The sequence below is a fragment of the Panulirus ornatus genome, chromosome 70, assembly GCF_036320965.1.
Source record: "Panulirus ornatus isolate Po-2019 chromosome 70, ASM3632096v1, whole genome shotgun sequence".
NCBI classification, from domain to species: Eukaryota; Metazoa; Arthropoda; class Malacostraca; order Decapoda; family Palinuridae; genus Panulirus; species Panulirus ornatus.
In genome coordinates this window covers 3,925,027-3,948,052 of record NC_092293.1, presented here as the reverse complement: position 1 = coordinate 3,948,052, position 23,026 = coordinate 3,925,027, and the positions used below count along the sequence as shown (strand labels likewise).

Genomic DNA, 23,026 nt, shown 5'->3' with positions numbered 1-23,026 from the left:
ATGTGTAACATAACATTAATTTTTATGCACACAGACCTTACGAGCGAGTTGGGCACATCTTGGGCATGGCTGTGTCAAGAGTGAGGGGCATAGTCAACACCACCACCACAGCCTCCCCTTCCACACCGGCACCACCAACACCTACATCGGCTGTTTGTGATAACTTTACTCTCGGTGCAATATGGCGCCACATCCACAAGAAGTTTTCGGTAAAACAATATTTAACACTGAGGGTCATACCAGCCCACCTGAAAACACATGGTATCCTCCCGGAGGATACCACTGACACAACAGTTTGGTGGATCCTGCACACCATGGGATTTCAATACAGACTGTCACAGCGAAAGATGTATGTAAGGAGGGAATCGCTGGACGTTGTGTGTCGTCGGATTGACGCTCTCCGGGCTCTACAGCGCCACCGAGAGGAGGGAAGGAAGGTGGTATATGTGGATGAGACGTGGTTTACCGCCAGGATGGGCCACAGTAGGGAGTAGGTAGATACCACACAGGCTCCAAGCAACACCACGTACAGTCGTCAGGTACCACCTGGTGAAGAGGAGCGATTTGTAGTGGTCGCAGGTGGCACGGACGAAGGCTTTGTTGACGGCTCATACCTGTGCTACCCAGCCAAGACCAACCAGGGTGATTATCATGGAGAAATGAATGCCGAACTGTTCCTGCGATGGCTATCAACGCAGCTCCTTCCGTCACTGCCAGAGCCATCGGTACTTGTGCTAGATAATGCACCATACCACAGCCAGCTGACGGAGGAGAGTCGATACCCTACCACAGCCACCAGGAAGGCGGACCTCATCAGGTGGCTGGAGCAGCGCAAGATTTCCATCCCACCTGCTGCTGCTACTCGCCCTGAGCTGCTGGTCCTCTGCCAGCAGAAGCGTCCACAGCCCCAGTATAAGATCGACAACACCATCCGTATGTGGGGCCACCAGGTCATACTGTTGCCACCTGGCCACCCCGAGCTCAACGCCATCGAGCAAGTATGGGGATTTATGAAGTGTCATGTGCGCTCCACACTCCAGCGGTTTACCCGGACGGACCTAAAGGCAAGATTGGAAGAAGCCAGGCAATTGGTACACAAAGACGTGTGGGCGGGAGCTGTTCAGCACTCCCGTAAATTTGAAGAAGAATACTGGAGGACTGGCAACATACACGAGGGAGTCGAACCCGTTATTATTAACATCGCCAGTGATGATGAAGACGATGACGTTTTCTTTGATAGTGATTACGAATAAATTTGGTTTTCTCATGTTGTCATCATTTTATTCCTACAGTATTATATATATATATTTATATATATATATATATATATATATATATATATATATATATATATATATATATATATATATATATATATATATATATATATATATATATATATATATATATATATATATATATATATATAGTAATGACTATTAAACATAATATATATATGTATAGAGGGCAAAAATATATGCAGATTATAATTTCGTGATAATAGATATGAAAGAGACCAGTCAACAGACTGACAGTATATTAACTGGACCAGGTTAACAGTTTATGATGGGTAGGTACACAGTATGTACTAATAACAGCAATAACATTTCCTAGAAGGTCCAGACCACAGGTAATGGCAGTACATCGTGTTCACTTGGTTGACCATAAGGACTGTAAAATCGACCTTCTACATACTACACGTTTGTAAATATGCTGTTGTACAGTAATTATCAACGTGAAATACGTCTTGCGTCTATGGAATTGTACCATACTGTTAGTTAATAATCATACCTATACATATACACCTACATAACATTTTATTATAACTGTATACTAAAGTTATGGGAAACTAGGGAGGGACACAAGGTTGGGTTAGGAGGAGTTAGGGGGAGAAGAAGAGGGATAACGAAGGCGAGAAGGGGGGGAGGGGGTGTCGGGGGGTGGGGAATTGGGAGAGTTTTTTTGGGGGGGCCCACACTTCCCTTCGAAAGCGTCAATATGACTACTCGGTTTTGTATTTATTTTCACGAGTAAACTCCTCACGTAACACATATAGCAATGTGGTATGTCAGCCATACATCTGGCCCGGGTGTTAAAGATCGTGTGCTGAAATATCATAATGATACAATGAATCGTTTACGAGATATTTGCGAAAAACAGCGTTTGTCCGCCGCTGAAACGTAGAGTAGTCAATGGAGACGTTCACAAAGTGTCAAGTAAAGTTTGTGATATTTCCAGTAAAGGCTTGATGTTTTGTGGACCTGGCGATAAATTTGCCAGATGATCACTACCAGATAGACTGGATGGCAGCTCAGAAACTATCCATATTGGATAGATATCATGACTTGCCTAAATTATCTGTAGTTCCTGTGGCCTGACCTTCATCAATATGGTACTAATTAGACCTTTTTCATACAATATATCTGCATCTGTGTACAAGAGTTAGTATGGTTGCATCTTGAACACTTGGTCTTCATTACATTCTAAATTTCTTTTTGTTATGAAATGTTTGCCATGAATTTGCTATTGGTAATACAGAGTCTGTTTTTATAGTATTGTTTGTCAGTTTTCATTCTTGGTGTGTTTGTGTGTGTGTGTGTGTGTGTGTGTGTGTGTGTGTGTGTGTGTGTTTGGGTGGCAAAAGACATTGCCTGGACCCGAGATCTAACCAGGCATGCTTATATCTTCAGTCTAACTCTCTCCCGACTGTGCTAACTGGGTAACATGGAAAGCAATTTTTTTAGGGTTATTAGGTATACTTAGTATGAATTTTTTGCGTAGAAAATTGGAGCCTATAATGACGTTAGTGATTTTTTATATTCTTATCTACCAAACCTTGCCACAAAGTTGATGAGGGAACTGCCAAGATACATATTTGCATCTTAGTGTACGGGAAGGCCATATGAGAGAGAGAGAGAGAGAGAGAGAGAGAGAGAGAGAGAGAGAGAGAGAGAGAGAGAGAGAGAGAGAGAGAGAGAGAGAGAGAGAGAGAGAGAGAGAGAGAGAGAGAGAGAGATTTTCAAACCCAGGTTGTTTATGTGGGATGGTTGTTGCTTGAAATTTGTTATATAATAGTTGAAGAGCTGATTTTTATGAGTTTATTATACAAAACATTAACTTAGAATTATGATATTCAACAAATCTCACAAGTTTATATTTAGAATTGTCATTGATCAGTTTGTTTTGTTTGAAGTGAACAGACATGCATGGTGGTAAGGGACAGAATAAAAGTTACAGGTTTGTTTATATTTGTTATTATTGATTAGTACTTTTCTTTTCATTTCTAACATTAGCAGTTTAAAGTGTTTGTGTTGTATTTAGACAAAGTTCTTTTTCAAATCTTATTGATTACCACATGAAAGCTAGGCTCTATAAGTGTCAAGTAAACAATATGTGATATTTTGAGTTAAGTCGAGGTGCTATTTACCACTGGCGTTTAGATATTTGGGACCCTTGGGGATAGATTTGCCAAGATTATCACGGCCAAATTGACTGGATGGCAACCTAGGAGCTAGGCAGAATTGGATATCATAAAAACCCTAAACCCTAGCCAGCATATCACTACATGACCAGACCCAAGTAGGGTATATCAAACTGCTTCATTCTGTGTTTCAAAATATAAAGCACAAGATGTGTAGTGATATAGTTTTTGGATGACATGTGCAAAAGTTATTGGCAGCCTTACCTTGTGCAGGTCAAGATTTACTGGTCAATGAAAATCAACAAAATCAAGATAAGACAAAATTCGAATAAGAACTTAATAATTACCATCAGTCATCCACCAATGTGTATGAAATTACTCTCTCAGTTGTATTCATTTCTTTCTTCACTGTAGCTGGTATGTAAAAGCTCAGGTAATTATTTCTCTTGTTTACGGCTAGGATGTATATGTTAACAATTCTTAAATAAGCCTCCTCAGTCCTGAGGCAAAATATCGGGTCCTTAATGCTTGTATTAGCATCCCATACATCATTGCCAGACCTTACAACCTAATTCTTTTTCCTATACACAAGTAACTATATGTAGATATATCAAGGAAGGTATGATGAGCTTTGTGCCCTCACGGTATGTGCTAATTTGTGAAGCTATAACACACATGATAACAGATGTTAAGTTAAAGTTGAAAGCCATTATTGCTCATATTTGTTTGTGACATCCTCTCTAAAAGTACCACATATCTTACTGTGTATATCCACAGGTATAAGTACATCTGTTGTACCTCATACATCAAGGCCTCAACTTTGGTGGGAGTTATCTTCTAAGGCAATCTGTGAAGAACTGGAACCATTGTAAGTTGAACAACTGAAACACAAGTTGTGAAGGGAGGAGCAGCATTATGTTACTGACCAATATTATTTTCCTTATCTAACTCATTTGTACAAAATACATGAAACTTAGTTTATTAACAATATACAACCTTTTCCTGTCATTTATTTGAGATGATATTCAACTTTCATGTTTGATGCTGAATGGCTGTCAGTCTGTCTCAGGACCAGGAATCCTGACATATTTTCTGAAGCAGAAATTCGTTAACGACAGACTTAGTATTAGTCTCTTTTGTTCTCATCCTCCTTATGACAAGAAAGATGGTGTGTACAAAGAGCCAGTTCTCTGGAGGCTCCAATTATGCTCAGTTAACACTTCTTGACAATATCCTTAAACACCAAGTTAGTTGCTGTTCAAGGTTTCCTTTAATGGAAGGGGGGATGAGGTATGTTAAATGCCTCTTGCATTAAAAGATAGAGGAAAAAAAGCAAAACCTCCCAGAAATCTAAAGCTATTGGGTTGACCCCTTCTGAAAGGTAGCTAGCCTTCTTATAACCCCTTCTGAAAGGTAGCTAGCCTTCTTATGACCCCTTCTGAAAGGTAGCTAGCCTTCTTATGACCCCTTCTGACAGGTAGCTAGCCTTCTTATGACCCCTTCTGAAAGGTAGCTAGCCTTCTTATGACCCCTTCTGAAAGGTAGCTAGCCTTCTTATGACCCCTTCTGACAGGTAGCTAGCCTTCTTATGACCCCTTCTGAAAGGTAGCTAGCCTTCTTATGACCCCTTCTGACAGGTAGCTAGCCTTCTTATGACCCCTTCTGAAAGGTAGCTAGCCTTCTTATGACCCCTTCTGAAAGGTAGCTAGCCTTCTTATGACCCCTTCTGAAAGGTAGCCAGCCTTCTTATGACCCCTTCTGAAAGGTAGCTAGCCTTCTTATGACCCCTTCTGAAAGGTAGCTAGCCTTCTTATGACCCCTTCTGAAAGGTAGCCAGCCTTCTTATGACACCTTCTGAAAGGTAGCTAGCCTTCTTATGACCCCTTCTGACAGGTAGCTAGCCTTCTTATGACCCCTTCTGAAAGGTAGCTAGCCTTCTTATGACCCCTTCTGACAGGTAGCTAGCCTTCTTATGACACCTTCTGAAAGGTAGCTAGCCTTCTTATGACCCCTCCTGAAAGGTAGCTAGCCTTCTTATGACCCCTTCTGACAGGTAGCTAGCCTTCTTATGACCCCTTCTGACAGGTAGCTAGCCTTCTTATGACCCCTTCTGAAAGGTAGCTAGCCTTCTTATGACCCCTTCTGACAGGTAGCTAGCCTTCTTATGACCCCTTCTGAAAGGTAGCCAGCCTTCTTATGACCCCTTCTGACAGGTAGCTAGCCTTCTTATGACACCTTCTGAAAGGTAGCTAGCCTTCTTATGACCCCTCCTGAAAGGTAGCTAGCCTTCTTATGACCCCTTCTGACAGGTAGCTAGCCTTCTTATGACCCCTTCTGACAGGTAGCTAGCCTTCTTATGACCCCTTCTGAAAGGTAGCCAGCCCTCTTAATCAATTTAATGAGATACTGTCAAAGCAAATACTTCAAAAGTGACTGTTTGGTTATGAATCTACCATGATATCTTGATAGGATTGATTAGAGGCAGTTTGTCTGTGCATGGCAATAACTGCAAAATAGCACATGAGCACATCCCAACTGAAAGTTAGGGTAACATCAAAGATATGTACTGTCTTTTACTGAATGACTAATATAATCCCTGACTTGCTGGCTGTCCCCAGCACTAATATGGGTGATAGGATTAACCCGTTTTGCTCACCACAACAGGTCTAAGCCGTCAGTTCTCTGGACCTATAAAAGCCTCAGAAGCAAACAAACACAGAAGAGGATTCTCCACAACATTAAATGTCTAAGGGTTTTATAAATTATTCTAACTCGACAATGTTTTTAAGCCAAGGAGAGGTCTAATTATTACTATCAAAACTGATCTGATGTGTGGAGTAGTAAAGAATCAGATCTTATGGATGGGCAAATCTGCACTCTTTACCATGAAAATAGATCAAGACAAATTACTAACATGAAATTATATAGAATTTGACCAGTGAAGATACATATCAAAGATTATATTTCTCTTTCAAATTGATTTTGTAGGAAATACCAGTTTTCATGAAGAGATTTTCTGCAGTGTAATTCCAGCTGTAGCTAAATTACATTCAGAAAGACTCTGGAGTGCAAAAAATGAAGGATGAATGAAAAAATGCTATTATTGTTTTTCAGACTGACTGGTACAAACAATAAAACTAGCTGAAAAGAAATACTTAATCTTTGCAACTACTATTGATTCAATATTCAAAACCCGTTTCATTAAAGATAAAACTTCAGTAAAAATGGCCAAGGCCAAAAAGCTCATGCCACCAGAAAAGTGACAATAGCATTAGAAATGAAGGAAGTGGAATGTCAGGAGATGAACAGCAGTCTCTTTGTAGAGACAAGAAGATATAAGGAAAGTTTCTGATGAACTGGGTAATGGTGTCACACCATCAGACACTGATGCTATGTTGCTGAAGCAATTTGTTAAGTCCACATCTAATGCAGTATAGTCTCCTTTTAGGAGAACTTAAGACAAATTAAGATCAACTTTAGCTGCTTTATCATAACACTACAGATGTGTAAAGAGCGGCCAGCTCATACTTCAATGGGCTTATGAATACTGGACTGTTCATAACACTACGAGTGTAAAGTTAATGAAGGTGTTATTTTAAGCTGAGTCTTAAATGAAGTAAGATAGTCGTGTGGAGGGAACTGTGGATGTGAACGGTACACACGAATTTGAAAAAGCTGTTATCAGTAAAGAAGATGAAGAGATGGATGTAGAATTGTAATTGCACAATTACATGTTCTCCTTCATAATGAATATTACAAAGGACCTGATACATTACAATATACAATACAAAAGTAATCTTAAAACTATAAAGCACTAACCTTGTGCAAGGAAAAACAATGGTTCATGATAGCAGTAGCAGAATGAGTAATGGGGACACAGAATTTAGATATTCGCAATGGCCATCAGCACACCTCCACCAAAGAAAGTGCACAAGTCCAATGTTGTAAGTAACATGTACTGTGTGCTCAGGAAAGTTTTCTGAACTAATTTGAAATAAAAGGGGGAATTTTCAAATTACACACACAGTATAACAGATCTTCTCTGATGAAGTAAACCGCAAGAAAGAGAACATGTGGTGGTAAAGGGAGAGCAACTTGTCTATTAGGGTACCAATTTCAAATTCATCATCTCTTTCTTACAATAAAATTTACAGTGTAGTCTTATAAAATGGCCTGAAACATATTTCCAACAAATAAGAGATTTTCATCCCTCTTATGCCCTCCTTGATCTTCTCTGCCTTTATCTAATATCATCAGTGTACCTGATATCAAAGGTACATATATTTTCCTTTTTCAAGAGAAATGTCATTCACTTTCTGCATGACTTCCTATTACAGTAGTGGGTGTGTAGAACCTGCTCCACTTGGCTGAATCACATTTCTACATAATAATCCAATCTAAAATCCCACTTGTACAGCCCTTTTCACTGTTAATCTAAATTATCCGATCTTGTTCTATGTCAATTATCACAGGTAGTAGGTCATAAAGAGAAGTACAGTACTATCAGGAGTAATGAACAGATGGCCTGGAATCATCATTTTCTTCATGTATCTGGACTGCTCATCTTAATTTTGTCTCAACAAACTAACCTACCATACATGACTTAATATCTTACACTTACAAACTTCACACATACATTAAATAACCTTACCAACCAGTCAACAATACAGTCACCCCCTTTTTTAATAAATTTCACTGCAATACCATCCAAACCTGCTGCCTTGCCGGCTTTCATCTTCCGCAAAGCTTTTACTACCTCTTCTCTGTTTACCAAATCATTTTCCCTAACCCTCTCACTTTGCACACCACCTCGACCAAAACACCCTATATCTGCCACTCTATCATCAAACACATTCAACAAACCTTCAAAATACTCACTCCATCTCCTTCTCACATCACCACTACTTGTTATCACCTCCCCATTTGCGCCCTTCACTGAAGTTCCCATTTGCTCCCTTGTCTTACGCACTTTATTTACCTCCTTCCAGAACATCTTTTTATTCTCCCTAAAATTTAATGATACTCTCTCACCCCAACTCTCATTTGCCCTTTTTTTCACCTCTTGCAGTGGAATTTATTAAAAAAGGGGGTGACTGTATTGTTGACTGGTTGGTAAGGTTATTTAATGTATGTATGACTCATGGTGAGGTGCCTGAGGATTGGCGGAATGCGTGCATAGTGCCATTGTACAAAGGCAAAGGGGATAAGAGTGAGTGCTCAAATTACAGAGGTATAAGATTGTTGAGTATTCCTGGTAAATTATATGGGAGGATATTGATTGAGAGGGTGAAGGCATGTACAGAGCATCAGATTGGGGAAGAGCAGTGTGGTTTCAGAAGTGGTAGAGGATGTGTGGATCAGGTGTTTGCTTTGAAGAATGTATGTGAGAAATACTTAGAAAAGCAAATGGATTTGTATGTAGCATTTATGGATCTGGAGAATGCATATGATAGAGTTGATAGAGATGCTCTGTGGAAGGTATTAAGAATATATGGTGTGGGAGGCAAGTTGTTAGAAGCAGTGAAAAGTTTTTATCGAGGATGTAAGGCATGTGTACGTGTAGGAAGAGAGGAAAGTGATTGGTTCTCAGTGAATGTAGGTTTGCGGCAGGGGTGTGTGATGTCTCCATGGTTGTTTAATTTGTTTATGGATGGGGTTGTTAGGGAGGTGAATTCAAGAGTTTTGGAAAGAGGGGCAAGTATGAAGTCTGTTGGGGATGAGAGAGCTTGGGAAGTGAGTCAGTTGTTGTTCGCCGATGATACAGCGCTGGTGGCTGATTCATGTGAGAAACTGCAGAAGCTGGTGACTGAGTTTGGTAAAGTGTGTGAAAGAAGAAAGTTAAGAGTAAATGTGAATAAGAGCAAGGTTATTAGGTACAGTAGGGTTGAGGGTCAAGTCAATTGGGAGGTGAGTTTGAATGGAGAAAAACTGGAGGAAGTGAAGTGTTTTAGATATCTGGGAGTGGATCTGGCAGCGGATGGAACCATGGAAGCGGAAGCGGATCATAGGGTGGGAGAGGGGGCGAAAATTCTGGGAGCCTTGAAGAATGTGTGGAAGTCTAGAACATTATCTCGGAAAGCAAAAATGGGTATGTTTGAAGGAATAGTGGTTCCAACAATGTTGTATGGTTGCGAGGCGTGGGCTATGGATAGAGTTGTGCGCAGGAGGATGGATGTGCTGGAAATGAGATGTTTGAGGACAATGTGTGGTGTGAGGTGGTTTGATCGAGTAAGTAACGTAAGGGTAAGAGAGATGTGTGGAAATAAAAAGAGCGTGGTTGAGAGAGCAGAAGAGGGTGTTTTGAAATGGTTCGGGCACATGGAGAGAATGAGTGAGGAAAGATTGACCAAGAGAATATATGTGTCGGAGGTGGAGGGAACGAGGAGAAGAGGGAGACCAAATTGGAGGTGGAAAGATGGAGTGAAAAAGATTTTGTGTGATCGGGGCCTGAGCATGCAGGAGGGTGAAAGGAGGGCAAGGAATAGAGTGAATTGGAGCGATGTGGTATACCGGGGTTGACGTGCTGTCAGTGGATTGAATCAAGGCATGTGAAGCGTCTGGGGTAAAACATGGAAAGCTGTGTAGGTATGTATATTTGCGTGTGTGGACGTATGTATATACATGTGTATGGGGGTGGGTTGGGCCATTTCTTTCGTCTGTTTCCTTGCACTACCTCGCAAACGCGGGAGACAGCGACAAAGCAAAAAAAAAAAAAAAAAAAAAAAACCAAACTTCACATGCCTATCCTTCTTTATTTTAATGTGGACTTCGTATTTTCTGTCTTTTTAATCTTCTGTTTGTAGGGTTTGACTTGTGGCAAGAATGAAATTTCAGATACTCAAATAGAGGCCAGGTCCTGTTCTACTCCCTAAGCAATAATGTTCCCCTTCCTGTCCAATAAACAGGAGTTTGCTTGAAAATCTCACTACACTCAAACAAGGTTTTTATCATACAACCCTAGAACCCTTTATCCTGCAGTTCCAGGGTTGAACTCCAGGTAGGAGCTGAGAGATGAAGTAATTTGGAGTGAAAAGGTCCTTGTTAAGACTATACACCTTTCAGTCCACCAACAGTGATCAGCCTTGCTGAAGGTGACTTCCCACTCACAGTGTAACTACCACCTCAAGCAAGGATCCCATGTGTATACAAGACCTCTATCCAGACTTATTTACTGGCTTCCTGCACAGTTCTATCCACACGTACTTTACACTCTTACATTACTTACTGTCACTCCTTCACCACCATGTGACAGCTGTGTATTCTTAGTATACTGTACTTGCAAGCTCTCTGAGTATAATTCTCTATGGTTTCTTATTTTGGGTTACCTATTAATGTATAGCTACTCATCTTACTATTGTTTTTTAATTACGTTTTGTTACATAAGTTCAACATCTTTAACATATCTCATTTCTATTGCATGTTACAGTTCTCCTTATTGTTAAGGTTTTATATTTATGCTTCTATGACAAAGTCCAAGCTGCTACCCTGCATTACAGATGTACTAAAGTTTGGTAAGTTCTTGTTACATCAAACTGTCTCCAGTAATGGTAGTGTTGGAGGCAAAGACGGCGACTACAAGGGTGGTGGCTGAAATGTTGAGAGTGGTGGTAGAGGTGGAGGCAGAGATGGCATCAACTGGAATGGCAGAGGTAGTGGCATAAGTGGCTGCAAAGGTGGTAGTAGTGGTAAAGGTGGTGCCGCAGGTGGTGGAGGGGTTGGCAAAAGTGGTCGTACTGGTGGTGACAAAGGTGATGTTAGAGGTGGTGGTGGCAAAGGGGGTGATTGCAAGATGTTGGCAGAAATGGTTAAAGTGGTGGTAGAGAAAGCGGCAGTGGTGATGACAAATGCAGTTACAGAACTACTTGTAGAGGTGGTAGTCGTGGTTGGAAAGTGGGAAGGTGAGATGGTTGCAGAGGAGTTGGTAAAAGTGGTGGCACAAAGACATTGGCAAAAGTGGTGGCAAAAGTGACGGCAATATTGAAAGCAGAAGTGATGATGAAGTGACAGTTACATGAGGTAGCAAAGGGGATGGCAGAGGAGATGGCATAAGCTGTGGCACATAGATGTGGAATTGTGGCTGAGGTGGCTAAGGTAGTGGTTACAGAGGGGATGGTGGTAGTGCTGTTGCCAGCGAGGTGGCAGAGGTACTGGTAAGGGATGGCAGAGGTGGTAGCAAGGCGATGGTATTGTCTGTAGCAAGATAGTGAGGCATATATACAAATGAAGTGATGTTAGCAAATGTTGTGGAAGTGGTGCTGGCACACATGGTTAGAGAGTTAGTGGCAAAAATGAATGCATAATGGAAGGAACAGCTGGATGAGGAGGTTGTGGAAGATTGTGGTGTAAATTGTAGAGTTGGTGGCAAGAGGGTGGCAGAAGTGTTGGTAGTACCTGACAAAAAGGAAGGCAAAGGTGATTTACATAAAAATTAAAGTACTTCACTACAGTTTGAGGTGTTTATGTACTTATCATGCATATCTTAATTTTGTCTGCAAGAAATCATTCAATTTGTGTCCCATTAACTGGAGAAGAAATCAGTTTGTGTTCACTGCTACCTGATCATTCAGAGTAAGTGTAAGCATTCCAGTATGTCTGGTAGGAACATTAAAGATAATCATGGGAGTACACGATGTAAGGCTATCAGTCTTAAAGTTAAATTAAAGGTATTTATGAGGTCTGATACTAGCCAGAAACTCATGGTTATAACCAAGTCTGTGTGTCTCACTTACTGCTACCTTTATCAATGATATCATAAATAGCTTCTGTATTACCTGTGATATGGCAATTTTTGCTGTGTCACATAATTCAGAGGTGATCTGGATAGCTATAGAGCCCCTCACTTCCTCCCAGTAAATGACAGTCCATCCCATCACATTCCTGCAGTACTTAAATCACCATCACTATGTTTCAGTATGAGACAATTTCCTGTATTTCACTGAATATTATCTAAATCATGTTAAGACAGAGTGTGGTGCTGTATCTTGGTGTTAATCTAAGTTGTTTCACTACAACTCATTCATATGAGTAACACTTGGAAAATTTGGTATGAACAAATACTCTCCTCAGTAACTGTAGTGAAGGAGAGCTTGGTTCGTTTTAGAGGGTTTAACGGCCAGCGACCTATAAGTAAGGTCATCAGGCCTGCAACCCTGTTTGATTTTTGACTGTGTAAAGTCCCTACATATTAAACATATCAATACCTATAAGTCTTACCTAGTCCTATAGGGGATTAAAGAAAATGGACTAAAGGTTGGTAAGTGGGTATTGTGTCAACGTGTCAGCAAACACCACCCAGTCGACACAACATCCACTGGTGCAGCTGCCAGAAGGACTGAGAAAAAGATAAGATAAATTAGAGATAATCTTTCACCATAACATGAAACACATATATAAATCATGATATAATAACACCGGCAACTCGTCAGCTGGACACCATAACGGAAGCAGCTCCAAGCCGAACCACACCCAATCCAAGCCAGCAGCATAATGAACAAATAGATTCGCCCACACAACCAGCCTAGAGCGAAAGCAGCCACAACCTGAAGCCAGCTCCGGCACAGAGTCGAACCACCTTATATCATCTTGATTTCCGTTTTCTTGAAAAAGATAAACAATTTGTTAATTATGTTGTTATCATCACCAAGTAGATTGTAGATGGGGAAGTTTGTTTTCTTGTTTTTGAAATAATTTATCAGCCTCTTCCTGTTTTGATGATATTTGGTACACTGTATGAGGAGATGGTCTGTTGTCAAACTGGTTCGGCAGGTTTCATATCTTGCTGGAAAGTTTCTGTTTATATATGGTTGTAGGTGGGTGCTGTAGGTGCAGTTGAGGCGTAGACGGGCCAGCACGACTTCCTCTCTTCTGTTCTTCCTGTACCAGGTCGTCCAGTCCGCTACTTGTGGTTTATATTTTCTTGCTATAGTCAGGCTGGTCCACTGACTTTGCCACAGAAGAAATATTGAATCCTTTCCCAAGGAAAGGCAGGACCCCAGCTCCCGAGGGATCGGAACTTCCCACCTCCTCGGGTTCTGAGGTCGACTTAGCCAACCGGTCTGCCTGTTCATTGTTGCCGTAAATGTTGCAATGACCCGCCAGCCACCCAAACCAAGATGATATCTTTGTTACATGAATTTAGTATATTGATGATGTTGTCCTGAATTTCATTTGATTCGGTATACCCAGAGTTTATAGCTTTAAGAGCTGACAACGAATCAGCAAAAAATATTGATATAATATGAATTGAATTAATGAGATAATCTATGGCCTTATCAATAGCAAATAATTCCGCACAGGAAACAGTTGTATGCTCTGGCAGCTTGTACCGAAGAGACCGTTCGTTCGACCACACACTTGCACCCACACACTCACCTGTCTTGGAACCATCTGTGTAGAAGTGGACATATGATAAATGATGCATGATGACGTGACGGATTCACTGGTGTATCTCACTATCCGGCGCGTTCCTTTTCGTTGCAGGGAGCTAATTCGTCTTAGTTTCTACTCCTGAATGCTCCCAAGGAGGTAGTTTATTTCTAACCAGCGTGTCCATTTCTTGCACTTTCAGACCAGAATTCTCACTGAGGAAGTGTATTCTGAGGGCGAGGGGCCTGACGCCTCTCTCGACGAACTGTTCATATTGTTGTGCCGGGCAACAGGCAGTAGTATTTCTTCTCCTGGTCATCACAATACCACACTTTAACGTTAATTCGTCTCGACGCAGCCGGAGAGGAGGTACATTTGCCTCAACTTCCAATCGTGGAACCCTGGTACATGACAGAGCTCCAAGACACATTGGCAGGCATTTATTCTGTAGCACATCCAATCTTCTCAGGGTACAGTCGCTCGCCGAAGCATACACCTGAGAGCCATAGTCCAGTTTACTTCTAATAATGGCCTTGTACAACATTGATAAAGATTTCCTGTCGGCTCCCCAAAATGAACCCGAGAAATACTTAAGAATACCTAACCTTTTATTACAATTTATATTCAAATAATCTGTGTGCATTTTCCAATTCTATCTTCGGTCAAAATTTAACCCAAGAAATCTTATGTTATTACAAAAGGGAATCTGGCTGTGGTCTAATTTTAGCAGCAAATTCGGGTAAAAATAACCACGACACTTTTACCTGGTGAAAACTTAAAACTCCACTGTATCGCCCAACGATGGACGGATTCAAGTGCAACTTGAACCCGTTCAGCCGAAAATTATGCATTAGGCGAAGAGTGCCATAGTGCACAAGCATCAGCATAAAGTGAGTATTTAAGGTTTCGAGGGACGGAAGCTGGAGACAGAATATCATTAATCATAATATTTGATAATGTTGGGCTCAGAACGCTGCCATACGGCATCACATCTTCTTGGACAAATATGACTGAGATTATGTTAGATGCAGAAATCTTGACAGCGAATGTTTTATCGTGTAAGAAAATCTGAACCAAAATAGATGAAGAACCTCTTAAACCAATATCATAAAGTTTGCATAAGATTCCGTTTCGCCATGTCATGTCAAAGGCTTTTCCACATCTGGAAAAAATACAATTAAAAGATCTTTCTTCATAAAACTGTCTGAAAGGTTATGTTCTAAATCTATCAAATGATCCATTGTGCTTCTGTGTTATCACACTGTTGATCATTTGATAAGTTCTACGTCTCTAATAGAAAAAATAAGCCTTTTATTAACCATTCATTCCATGACCTTGCAAATGCAGATCGTCAATGCAGTAGGTCGAGACGAATTGATGTTCGTAAGGCGTCCAGAAGCTTTTGGGATGAGGATGACGTGCGCAAGGTGCCATGAGTTTGGAAATGTTCGAGACGTCCAAATCTCATTGTACAATGCTAACAACTTGGTCATGTTGGCCTGACTAAGATGCTGAATCATCTCATATGTTATCCGGCTTGGTCCTGGGCTGGAACCTTTACAGGATTTCAGGACAAGAAGTAATTCCTTAAGAGTTAAGGTATCATCATATGGTATGTTTTCATCTTCTGTGGCAAAGTCAATCACTGTCTGCTCGGCCTGACGTTTGTGGTGTAAAAACCGTCGATCGTAACTGGTCGAGCTACTTATGTCTGAGAATCTCCTCGCGATAGTGTTGACTATGTCAGCTGGGTCGTCTATGGTGCCTTCTTGCTTGGTAAGTTAAGGGATGGATGGTTGTTTATATTTTCTTGTCATTTTCTTAATTGTGGACCAGACCTGACTGCTGGATGTGTCCTTATTAACAGTTGAAACATAGCCACGCCAGGAGTCTCTTTTGTCTTGTCTTATTGTTCTTGCCTGAGCCCTCGCTTGTTTATGTGTAATGTTGTTACCTGAGGCGCTTTGTCGAAAATCGTGTATCTCCTATTGCGCTCACACTTCGGCAATCTGGTGTCCACCAAGGAACTCTGTGCTTTGTGGATATTGTAAAGATCTTAGGAATAGAGGCCACAGCAGCCCTGAGGATGGTATTGGTTACATTATTGACCTTTGTGTCAATGTCATCTCCGGATATATCTAGGACGGCTTATCTTGAGAATGACCTCCAGTCTGCTTTCTTATAATTGAATCTAATCGGAGACGGTCTGATACTATTGTCACATGTATAAGAAAGACAGATTGGACAGTGGTCACTTCCCAAGAAGTCGTCATAAGTACCCCAGGTGATGTCATTTAGTATATCCGGGGATGACAAAGATAGGTCGATGGCTGAGATGTTTCCTGTCCGATCATCTACATGAGTTCCACTACCATCGTTCAGAAGAGAGAGATTAGAATTGATGATATAATTTACCATTTGTTTCCCACGAGAGTCTGCCCGTATACTTCCCCACTGATGATGATGAGCGTTGAAGTCTCCAAGAATTAGTTTTCTGTGGGGTAATTGACTAAAGCGCGAAGTGAACTCATCATCAAGTTCATTGGAACCGGGAGAGTAAATTGAACAAATGGCCAGGTTCGTGTTATTAGATTTTACTCTCCATACAATAGCCTCTAGAGTAGAATTTAAAGTCACTCCTGTACATAGATGGCTACCCCATGATCTTCTATACGGGTGATAGTTATCTAAAACATCACAATCTTCGACTGTGCTGTTCAGATTGGTCTCTTGTAGACAAATAACGGATGGTCTATATAATGCAAGCAACAGTGACAGTTGTGCTTGCTTATTCCTAAGAACTCTACAATTCCACTGAATGATATTAAATGCGTTGTGTTGAGATTTCTGTAGTGGGCCAACTTTGTGAGCCATTCTTTTGGACTTGGGCGAGTTCCCAGGGGAACGTGATCGGCTCCTGATGGTGGGGACGGTATTGTCGTCCAGTGATTCCACCGAGGAAGACTTCATCATGGAGGAAGACCTCCTCGATGGAGCCACAGGAACGACCACCTGCCACACAGTTTCTTTTGTAACTTCATCTTGTCCTCTCACATTGTTGGGGCAAACAGAGCAGCAGGTGGCTCTTGAGTACGAGTCTTTGTGGGTATTATCGTCAGAGTCAGTGTCAGTGTCGCTCTGATTCGTTATGGGTTCGTCTGGAGTGGTGGGTCGTGGTTGGTTCAGCAGTTCCCGTGATAATTGTGACCAATGACCAGCTTACATTTCAATGCCATAGCATAGGACTTATTGTGTTTGGGAGTCTGGTCTGTACGTGGCTCACCGTCAATAGGTTTTGTAGTAAATCTAGCAGCGATCACTTCCTCGTCTGCAAGATCATTTACTATGTCGTCCTCACTCATTCCCATGATATCAGGACACAAGATTACTCCTCTGCATGAGTTCATGGTCACCGGAAAGGAAGCCACAATAACGTAAAAATGAATTCTTTTCAGCTTTAGTAAGCCTGCCACTTGATCTGATGACTTAACTTTAACAAGAAGGTCACCACTAGCCTTACCATCCTTACCATCTCAACAGCACCAGCCTGGCTGTCAATCACTTTCTTGATGAGGAAGGGGTTGAGGGAAGCTGGAGTTGTTGAACCGGTCACATGTAACATAACACATTCAGCATTTTTGGACTTTATGTCCAGCGTAGGTCGGTCATCACCACTACCCACTACGGGAGTAGTGAGTGGTTGGCTTACTGGAGTCCATACCAGTGGGGCTAGACCCCAGATTCTGGGGTGGCGTGTGGTACCACCCCACACAAAAGGTACTTGTAACACCTTACATCTTCTCTAAGACAATATACGAGGCAGCTGATTAGACAGACAAGCGCCCCAGAGTAGGGCCGGCTAGACGTACCAAGCTGGGTTAAGTTCTCCTGCTGTCACCTCTCGATTAGTCGCACAATTGTGTCCAATCAGCCTTCGTGAAATGTACCAGTGGTCCAGCAACACCAGACACACCGGTCAACACTCACTTGCCTGTAAACACAAAAAGAGAAGAGTAAACACAGAAAATAAACACAAATAGAATTTAGAGAAGCAAATGGGGAAATGCTTCTCTAAGCTAAAGAGCTAAGCTAATCATAAAAAAAACGGTAAATAAGCTAACCCCACTTTTACCAGTTCTGCAGGGAACACTATGAACTGTGAATGATGATAGAAAACTCCCTTCCAAGGAAGGGGGGGGGGAGGGGGGGGCAAGAGTTGTTTGAGGAAGTGAATTTTAGAAGGAGGAAAAGAGCCAGGGCTTAACCCAGCTTGCATCGGAATGATATGATAACTAGGACAGAGATGATGAGTGGAGGGCGAGGGATTTTTTTTTTTTTTAGGATATAGGAGGAGATGGATCGTATCTCTGGCAGATAGAAACTGATTTTGCCCAGACGTTCCCTACACGGACTTAGCAGCAAGATCTATAGTAGTTTTTAGTTTTTAATATATGGGCACTGGATGTTGTTCAGGATGAATATAGAACATGTTATCTGGGTGATCTATTCCCAGGAGATTGTTGAAGTAATCGATGTATTTGAAATCACTCTACTTGTCTTTCAGACAATTTCCTCCAATAGATGTTTTGTGGAGGCAGTCGTGCTCTCGTATGAAGTTCTGTGTTCCTGATGAACTCGTGCCATTTGATGTTACAAACCCAACGTAGAGCTTTATTCTGAACCATTTGGAGTGCACGGATGTTGGATTTGGCTCCGAGTTCAAGAGTTGAAGGGGCATAAGTGATAAGTGGTCGTATTAATGCTTTGTAGAGGTGCAATTTGGTTTTGAATTGCGCCTCTCTAAATCTATACAATTTCGTGAGCTCCGCTCTCGCAATAGCCGCTCTAGACTGAATATATCGGCTCATTCTCAGGTATACATCATAATTTAGGCCCAGGACAGTGTTGGTGTTTGAGATGGGAATGGGTAAATGACGGTGTATACGGGAGTGTAGGTAGACATTAGTTATGTTGTATCTCTGACGTACGTTAAAGTAGGATATGTTGGATTTGGCAGGATTTGATTTAATCCTCCATTTTAACTCCCTGAGCGAAACGTGGTCAATTTCCTGTTGTGTTTTGCTGATTAAGTGTGTGAGGGTTCTGGCTCTGATTAGTTGTGTTACATCATCTGCATATTGGAGAGTGATGGAGTCCAGGTGTATAGGACTGGAAAGATCATTTGAGTAGAGTGTGTAAAGAGTGGGAGCCAGCACGGAGCCTTGAGGTATACCGGCATTGAGGAAGAAGTAGTTTGAGTAAGTGTTTCTGTATTTGATTCGGGTTTTTCTGTTGCTAAGATAGTTAGAGAGAAGCTTAATGGTGGGTCGTGGGAGTTGGAATTGGGTGCTTAGTTTATACCTCAATCCATCGTGCCACACGGTGTCAAAGGCTTTTTCAACATCTTTTGTGATGAGTGCGGTCATTTTGTGTGTCCCGTGTTGTTTCTTATGTAGTTCGTAATGATGTTGAGTTCATCTTGTGTGGAGCGATGTTGGTGAAAGCCAAACTGTTTGTGTGAGAGTAGGTTGTTGTTTGTAAGGTGTTGTCTAAGTCTGTTGTTTAAGATTCTTTCAAATGTCTTCCCAATGGACTCAAGTAGGCTGATGGGTCTGTAGTTCATTGGGTCTCTGTTGGATTTGTTGGGTTTAGGTATCATTGTGGTTGTTGCTGTTTTGAAGGCCGCGGGAAAATAACCAGAGGCTAGTGCCGCGTTGAAGAGGAAGGTGATGGCTCTAATAGAGTTGTCCAACAGACTTACACAGTCTCCAGGACCACTGTGTGGTTCCGACCACATCCCTATCTTTCTTCATCTCTCGTCTAACCCTATCCTCGTCCCATCACCCTCACACTACCACTACAAAAGAGCAGACTGGGAGAGCTTCAAAGACACTCTCTCCAACTGCACTTACACCACAAACTCCGAAAATCACCCAATAACACTAATAGACACAGAAATAGAACATATACACGAAACAATCACACAGGCAGCTGACATTTCTATCCCCAAATCTTCATTTACCTCAAGATACTCCTTCTTCCCTTCTCCCAAAACAACAAGACTCCTCTCGTGCTACCGTCGACGCTTTGAATAAAACAGACGTCGTTTGGGCCTAGTACGGTGGGACCTCACATCCCTACGAAACCACACACTCAACAGCCTTCTAGAAGACCACAATAGACACTGGAACTCTCTGATCACCACAACAGAACAACACCGAATCACATCTCCTCAAGAGTTTTTGAGCAGAATCTGGAAACTCAAAGGAAAACCAAAAACAGACTTTAATGGGCGAAATGACAACAACACTCTACACCATAACCCACAAGACATTGCCAACATTTTCAAAAACACTGGGAAGTTATCTTTCACCCTCACCCCCTCACCCTCTGGCGTACGAAAACACTCAAATTGTCACACAACACATACAAAAGAGACCCAGTCACTTCTACCCAGAACAGATCATACACCTCGAATCGCTTTCACACGACCACCTTCTCACAACTCCAATAAGATCGAGCGAGGTCAAATTCCTCCTCCTCAAATCACCCAAAGTAGCACCAGGTAATTCAGGCATTGGTTACCAGCTACTTACACATCTACCTAACAACACTATTAGAGCCATCACCTTCCTCTTCAACGCGGCACTAGCCTCTGGCTATTTTCCCGCGGCCTTCAAAACGGCAACAACCACAATGATACCTAAACCCAACAAATCCAACAGAGACCCAATGAACTACAGACCCATCATTGTACTTAAGTCCATTAGGAAGACATTTGAATGAATCTTAAACAACAGACTTACACAACAGGTGTTAGGTGTTGTCTAAGTCTGTTGTTTATGATTCTTTCAAATGTCTTCCCAATTGACTCAAGTAGGCTGATGGGTCTGTAGTTCATGGGGTCTCTGTTGGATTTGTTGGGTTTAGGTATCATTGTGGTTGTTGCCGTTTTGAAGGCCGCGGGAAAATAGCCAGAGGCTAGTGCCGCGTTGAAGAGGAAGGTGATGGCTCTAATAGTGTTGTTAGGGAGATGTGTAAGCAGCTGGTAACCAATGCCTGAATTACCTGGGGCTACTTTGGGTGATCTGAGGAGGAGGAATTTGACCTCGTTCGATCTTATGGGAGTTGTGAGAAGGTGGTCGTGTGAAAGCGATTGGAGGTGTATGATCTGTTCTGGGTAGAAGTGACTGGGTCTCTTTTGTATGTGTTGTGTGACAATTTGAGTGTTTTCGTACGCCAGAGGGTGAGGGGGTGAGGGTGAAAGATACCTTCCCAGTGTTTTTGAAAAATGTTTTCAATGTCTTGTGGGTTATGGTGTAGAGTGTTGTCGTCATTTAGCCCATTAAAGTCTGTTTTGGTATTCTTTTGAGCTTTCGGATTCTGTTCCAAACCTTTTGAGATTTGATTCGGTGTTGTTCTGTTGTGGTGATAAGAGATTTTCAGGGTCTATTTTGGTCTTCTAGAAGGCTGTTGAGTGTGGTTTCGTAGGGATTTGAGGTCCCACTGTACCAGGCCCAAACGATATCTGTTTTGCTCAAAGCGTCGACGGTAGCACGAGATGAGTCTTGTTGTTTTGGAAGAAGGGAAGAAGGAGTATCTTGAAGTAAATGAAGATCTGGGGATAGAAATGTCAGCTGCCTGTATGATTGTTTCGTTTATATGTTCCATTTCTCTGTCTATTAATGTTATTGGGTGATTTTCGTAGTTTGCGGTGTAAGTGCAGTTGGAGAGAGTGTCTTTGAAGCTCTCCCAGTCTGCTCTTTTGTAGTGATAGTGTGAGGGTGATGGGACGAGAATAGGGTTAGACGAGAGATGAAGAAAGATAGAGATGTGGTCGGAACCACACAGTGATCCTGGAGACAAGAAATTATGGAGATAATTACTAGTTCTGTTGGAGAAGACAAGGTCAGGTCTGCCCTTTCCTCCTTGGCCAGTGAAGACAGTGTGGAAGTAAGGTCCTAGGAAGTTAAGACGTTTGTAATAGTATAAAGCGAATAAGTCATCACCATGAGAATTGTTTCTGCTGTGGTGGAAGGTTCTGTGTTGGGCGTTGAGGTTAGCTAGAAGTTAGACTGGGATATGTGAGTAATTGAATACTGTGTAGAGATCATGGAGTGGAATGGTAGTGTTGGGTCGAGAGTATGTAGTGCAGAAGATAATGAAGCTGTGTATTGTGTTTATCTTAACTGCTAGAAAGTGTTCGTATTGCCATGAGATGGCGAGGTATTCGTGTTCGATGGTGTTGCGTATGAGAATGGCGACTCCCTCGTGTCTACTGTCTGGAGACTGTCGTGATGTATACCCGTAATGTCTAATTTTGTATCCGTTGGTGATACATGTGATGTTAAGTATCACAACATCGGGTCCCTTCTCTTCGAGGAGAGTGGCAATCAGATGACGGCCATTGTGATAGCTGCGCACGTTAAATTGTAAGATTTTTAGCATTTTACGACTTATGGAAGTTTATTGGCCTTCTGTGTCTGTTGTTGATGAAGGCCGTTGACTAATCGTTTGAGTGTTTCACGTGTATCATGTTTCTAGTCTTGGGTTGGGATATATCTGGTGAGGGGTCAGGAGAGGGGAGAAGGGAGGGGAGAGGGTCACTGTCGACAATTTGAAGGTTGAGGTTGACCGTAGGTGGGTTGTCTGGTGTGTCAGCAAGATCAGGTGCGGGCTTGGAGCTGCAACCTCGAGGATCCTATATTAAGTGATGATCTTTTTTTTCACTGTGGATATTTATTTTTATGACATTGTCTTCTACTTGTTATATTAGATAATCATCATGACATAGATGTTAAGCCCAAAGCAATAATACTGTGTACGCACAGCTAAAAAGCTGAAACAATATCAATTTGAATACTAACGTAATATATTGTCGGCAAAATAGCATCAACCAATGACGTGTCCCTGTCACCTAGCCAGCCTGGGGGAAGTGGAGTCGGCCGGTTATGTTAGCAGTGTTGCCAACATGACTGCGGTATAGCTAAAGGTAATGATGGACTTTACGTTTGTCTTGCACAACAACACAGAACCAGGCGGGTAGCAGAGTAAGTGTTTACCTTTCAAAGGTTTCTGGGAATCGAGACTAAATACTGGAGACTGAGTTTGTATCCCTCGTAGATAAGTATTAAAGGATCCGTGATGCTGTCTTCAGGTATTGTATATAAATAGAGAGAGAGACTGATGGGGTTGTGTGATTAGAATAACCATACAGGACAACCAGGAACATTAGTTTAT

At 41.8% G+C, this 23,026-nt stretch overlaps 1 pseudogene; it reads left to right on the top strand.

Moving 5' to 3' along the window:
• Positions 1–165: 165 nt before the first annotated feature.
• LOC139747732 (uncharacterized) lies at positions 166–1,253 on the top strand (annotated as a pseudogene).
• Positions 1,254–23,026: the final 21,773 nt, after the last annotated feature.